The sequence below is a fragment of the Hypomesus nipponensis genome, chromosome 8 (genome assembly GCF_054491055.1).
Source record: "Hypomesus nipponensis isolate SF chromosome 8, ASM5449105v1, whole genome shotgun sequence".
Taxonomy (NCBI): Eukaryota; Metazoa; Chordata; class Actinopteri; order Osmeriformes; family Osmeridae; genus Hypomesus; species Hypomesus nipponensis.
In genome coordinates this window covers 16,320,591-16,326,116 of record NC_140368.1, presented here as the reverse complement: position 1 = coordinate 16,326,116, position 5,526 = coordinate 16,320,591, and the positions used below count along the sequence as shown (strand labels likewise).

At 40.3% G+C, this 5,526-nt stretch overlaps 1 pseudogene; it reads left to right on the top strand.

The window, feature by feature from the left end:
- The first annotated feature begins 3,678 nt into the window (after nt 1-3,678).
- Nucleotides 3,679-4,590, top strand: LOC146275329 (uncharacterized; annotated as a pseudogene).
- Nucleotides 4,591-5,526: the final 936 nt, after the last annotated feature.

Genomic DNA, 5,526 nt, shown 5'->3' with positions numbered 1-5,526 from the left:
AGCTCCAAAAGCTTGCATTGGGTTTAGGTTTCCAGAACATTTTTTACAAATGTTGATTAGCCTACAGTAGCTGTGTACAGTAACTTCGACTCCAATAACAGACAAACTGAGACAGTCAGTAGAATTGTACTCCGATTTAACATTTTTTTATAATCTGGTTTTAGAACAAAAAAGTGGCTTTGTCTCAAGATTTCTACAGTGCAGCTAATTTAATGCTCAACACTTGGGGCTTATTACTTGAAAGAGGAATTATTTAGGCTATCTCAGTTACTATCAGGTCTTGGAATTACACTGACTTAATTAAGTAGGCAAATGGCTAGTAGAACATTTCATAATAATTTCAGTTAATCAAACAGCTGCAAGACCCATAAAACATTACTAATTCAACTTTGGTAGTGTTACCAAGCTCTTTGTAAGTTTGGTTTAGATCTAATTGTATATGATCCTGTGGACAAAAAGACACAGACACTGTCTTTTTTCATAACTTGTATTTTACCACGGCTCTTCTTGACATCGCTATTCGAACAGCCCTCACTGATTTCACAAATGCGTTCAGTATCAAGCCTACGGAAACTCACATCGAAAGGTCTGCTACAGTAGGCTATTCTCAGGATTTGCAAGTTAGCTAAATTTATACTAGCCTATATCTTAAATAATTTTGTAGATATAACAATGGATTATGCCACTAAATGAGTGACTTGGCTTTATTTCTGGACATACTGTCCACAACCAGGGCTGGACTGGGAGAAAAAAAATCGGCCCTGGCATTTTTGGCCCAGACGGTCCACAGATTTAATTTGGTCTTGTTTAGGCCAATTCCAAAACTTTTCTTTGCTATTAGTTAACATAATATATATGAACATACATATTATACTGTAAATTTGTAATGTGGTTGGGCACCAAGTTATTTATATTTTTCAAGTCAATTTCTGCTTGATTTCTGCTACCTGTCAAGTCAAATTGCAGTGTTTTTTGGGGTTTGTAAATTCACTTTGTTTTATAAATAAACTCTGTACTTTGTTATTTCTGTAACACAGAAATGCATTATAAGTCCCTGGAGCTTGAGCTTTTTTTCCAAAACATTTTTGTATGTTCCAGCACTTATAGACCCAGATTATACTGTAAATATTTAATTAAAACAGTGACCCAAGACTCTGGACAATGGACCCCGAGAAGTAGCCTTGGCCACCCCATATAAAACTCTAGTTCCGCCACAGATGAGGATATTCTAATGTTATTTTATTGTTATTTCAGAACTTGTAGGCCTACTGCCATTGTTAATAAGCTATCTCAGACTGAGTGATCACTTCTCGCTGAACAATTGAACCAGCAATATTTAAAGAAGTTATCCAATAAGTGCCAAATTTGACATTAAATATAGGCTATTAAAAAAAAACATATAGCCCATTTCTTCTTATTTTCAACATTCATTTGAACCAGAAATATTGGAACAAATATGTAATAATTACAAAAAGATTACAAATTATACAAAACATGTTGTACCACTTCAACATTGCTAATGGTAGGTAGGCCTGTCTGCGTTTTTGTAGCGCGTTCCAGTCCGGGGTGCAGTAGGAAAGCGCAACACGCATATCAGGCGCAGCATTCAGTCTGTTTTTGTGCTTTGTCTTCATTTTTGTGAGGACAGAAAATCCCAATTCGCACATGTACGTGGTAGTGAAAGGAATAAGCATAGAAATACTGGCCCTACTGAGGACATGATATTCTGACGAAATGCTAAATCCAGAATGACGATAAGGTCACAGATCCATAGGGTCAGTGCAATCGCAGCTGAGCTGCAACAACTCGGTTTCTTCTACAAGACTAAGCGTCAACTCAAGCCAAGTATCAGGACTCTAAAATTCGAAGGGATTTTGCATCCTACTTTTATCATTCAGAATGGCATACTCTCGGTTGGAAAATAGCAATCAAAGTTCTCAATAAGCGCAACAACATGAGTTTGAGTAAGCGCAGATGGCTGCTGGTCTTTCAAATAGGGGAAGCTCATTTTCGGCCTAAATCATATCCTATTTAACATTAATTTTCTAGTTCACTGGCTAGTTCACCCCTACGACACTAGGCTAGCCTACTGTTTATTTACATTTATTCATTTAGCAGATGCTTTTATCCAAAGCGACTTCCAAGAAAGAGCTTTACAAAGTGCATAGGTTACTGATAATAACAACAACAAGAAGCATTGCGGGTAGCCAAAACATGAAGCACATTGTGAACAATCGAAATAAGTGCCAAAGGGAAGAACCATAAGAGCATGTAGTTAAACAAGTTACAATTAAACAAAATGAATCGCTATGAATCATGAGTCAGGTGGCTGAGCGGTGAGGGAGTCGGGCTAGTAATCAGAAGGTTACCGGATTGATTCCCCACTGTGCCAAATGATGTGTCCTTGGGCAAGGCACTTCACCCTACTTGCTCTGGATAAGAGCGTCTGCTAAATGACTAAATATAAATGTGAATGAATGAATGAAGGAACGATCAACTAAACAATATTAAACTCGAAGAAAATGTGGGAATTAAATTAAACTGAAACAAGGCATGTGGTGTAGCTATAATTTTATGAAATGTATGATGAAAATTTGCCAGCAACTTCGCCAAGCCAATGCCAAGAAAGGTTGCAGCAGTTTGTCTTTCGACTACACTTACAGAATCCGCAATGGGACTGCACTTCAATAGCTTCGGTGCCTTTTTATAGTACAAAATTAGTGTTAATCAAAAGGAGATGCAGTCTTTCGACAGACCCTCCAATCATCACGCGGAAGCCCAGCGTCCAGGCCAGCCTCCTCCATTCACCCCCATAGACGCTGAGCGTCCATGGGCGGGACATAATCGCAAGTTTCGAAGCACTGAAAAAAACTGTTCCAAGCTGAGCTTCAACATGGAAATGCACTGTGGCGCTACGGGAATGAATGAGACGGATATTAGTCAGTCGACCTGTTAATATATGTAGCGGATTCTGAATGAACTCGTCTTCAATATGAACGTGTTCTAACGCATTTAAAATGTTAACACAATAGTAAATATTTGACCATTAATTTGTTTAAGAAATCGCCAGTGGCAGAGATGCAGATCGTGACAAGGCGACCCCCAAAAAATGTCTAGCGACCCACCTGAGGGTCGCGACCCAGTCTTTGGGAAACACTGATCTAAATGTCTGCTTTTCACAAACCTTAGACCGCAGTAGAAGATGCATCTAGTTGAGCTAGCTAACTAGCTAGTGTTTGGACCTGAAATTCCTGTCGAGCGTTGCTGGACGATAGGGGACCCAAGGCTTAATCTGCAATTCATTGTTGCTAGTTCAAATCAGATGTATAGGCTAATAAGAGCAGACTCTGTGAACTTTGTATGCCAACGAACACCAATAACTAGAACTAATTTGACAGACTATAAACCAACGAACTTCTGGTTATCATAGACGGATTACCGCATGGGCAAAGTGGACGTGTGCCCAGGGCCCCAGAGCCAATGGGGGCTGTAAAAAAAATAAAATAAAAGAATAAAAAAATATATATTGGAATGGATATGGTTTTGAAAATGTAGTATGACAATAAAAGAATTAGAATTTTTTAGAAATTATAAGATTAAATGTGTGATGACACAATGACGTACGCACGCTGGAGGTCAAACCGTTTGAACCGTTGAAACGTACAATGCGTTTTCAAAATGGAGAATAGATCGCTGAGTGGAGCAGCTAAAAGAAAGCAAAGGAAAGAAAAAGAAGCCAAAGATGTCTCTTTGTTGCAGCAAATTCCGTCCATCTCCTCATTTTTCACCAGAAAAGTGAGGCAAGGTGATGGTAGGCCTACTGACAGCAGCGGTGTCAGTACCACAACTACAGCGGACAATGCAAGCACTAGGATTACTCCGGCGGGCTGCAGCCTGGCGGTAGCGGCCGAGACAGGTCAGACCGAGCTAAGTCCTGTCACATCGCCAGTGGATGAGATATTGGCGGCCGGGAACGAACCTGAGTGTGCGGTACAGCAGAGGGATGATGATGAAAACTCCTGGTGTGAAACTGTTACTGATCCTGCGCTGTGGGGAAATATATTCAGTGGCAAAGTAAAGAGTGTTCTTATTGAAAGAGGGCCCTCTTCATTTCACAACAGATGAAGGAAATATCCTGCATTGACGAGAGACTGTGGACTAGGTGGTCGAGTTCGTTCATTAACTAATGACATGATGTGCAGTCGCCTGCCAAATGGTCAACTAGCCCCACGTGAATGGTTGGTGTATTCACCATCAACTGGACATGTCTTTTGCTTTGGCTGCAAAATTTTTGGGGCAACAAATGCATTTGTGGATGTTTTTTGCGACTGGAAACATCCACATCGCATTTCAGAACATGAGAGGAGCCCAGTCCATATGTCCAACATGCTGACACTGATGCAGAGGATGAGTGGATCTGGCGCAATCGACTCAGCGCTGATAAAGCAAACTTCAGATGCGAGGGAATATTGGAAGGATGTTCTCCGACGTGTGGTGGCAGTGATCAAGTTTTTAGGAGAAAGAGGACTGGCATTCAGAGGGAATGACGAGCTAATTGGATCGCCAAATAACGGCAACTATTTGGGATAGTGCTGTCAGTTTAACGCGTTATTAACGGCGTTAACGCAAACCCAAATTAACGGCGTCAATTATTTTATCGCGCGATTAACGCTCTTTTTGGCCTAGCAAACTTTGTAGTTTTTTTCACATGCTGTTGCAACAACTACCGACGTTAGAAAAACTACAACACCACACCGGATCTAGCTAGACCGGAAACAAAGCAACAGGCACGCCAAACACTCGTTTGGCTTGCGAGCTGGCTAAAGAGTAGTAGCAGAGCCCGTTTACGGATATTAGACATTCTCTGGTAGTAGGCTAACGTTACGTTTTGAGTGGATGACGAGCGCGAGATGCCGAAATGGATGCCAATAAGATTCTGAATGGAAAGTTTGCTTTTAAAAAGTTGCCAAATGGTTCTATTGACAAGACCAGTGATCTGTGTGTTTTGTCGTTGTAAACTGAGCTATCATCGCAGCACGTCCAGTCTGAAATACCACTTGATGGCCAAGCACACAGCTGATGCGAATTCTCTGCCCCCTCGTCAAAGCCAGGCGATTGCAATGTTGTTTTCAATAAAAAAAATATTTGCACAAAGCAATCCGAACCACTTTTCTATGTTGATAAGAGCATTAAAATTTGAAAAAAGATTGGGACAAAAAGAAATCAGGGACATTTAGAATAGATAAAATGTGCGATTAATTGTGATTAATCGCGAGTTAACTATGACATTAATGCGATTAATCGCGATTAAATATTTTAATCGTTTGACAGCACTAATTTGGGAATATTAGAGTTAATATCCCAATTTGACCCATTTCTGGCAGAGCATATAAAAACATATGGCCAGAAGGGCAGAGGGAGCGTCTCATATTTGTCGTCAACAATATGTGAAGAGTTTATTGACATGATGGGAGAAAAAACCAGGCAAGTAATTGCAGAAGATCTCAGTGATGCAAAGTATTTCTC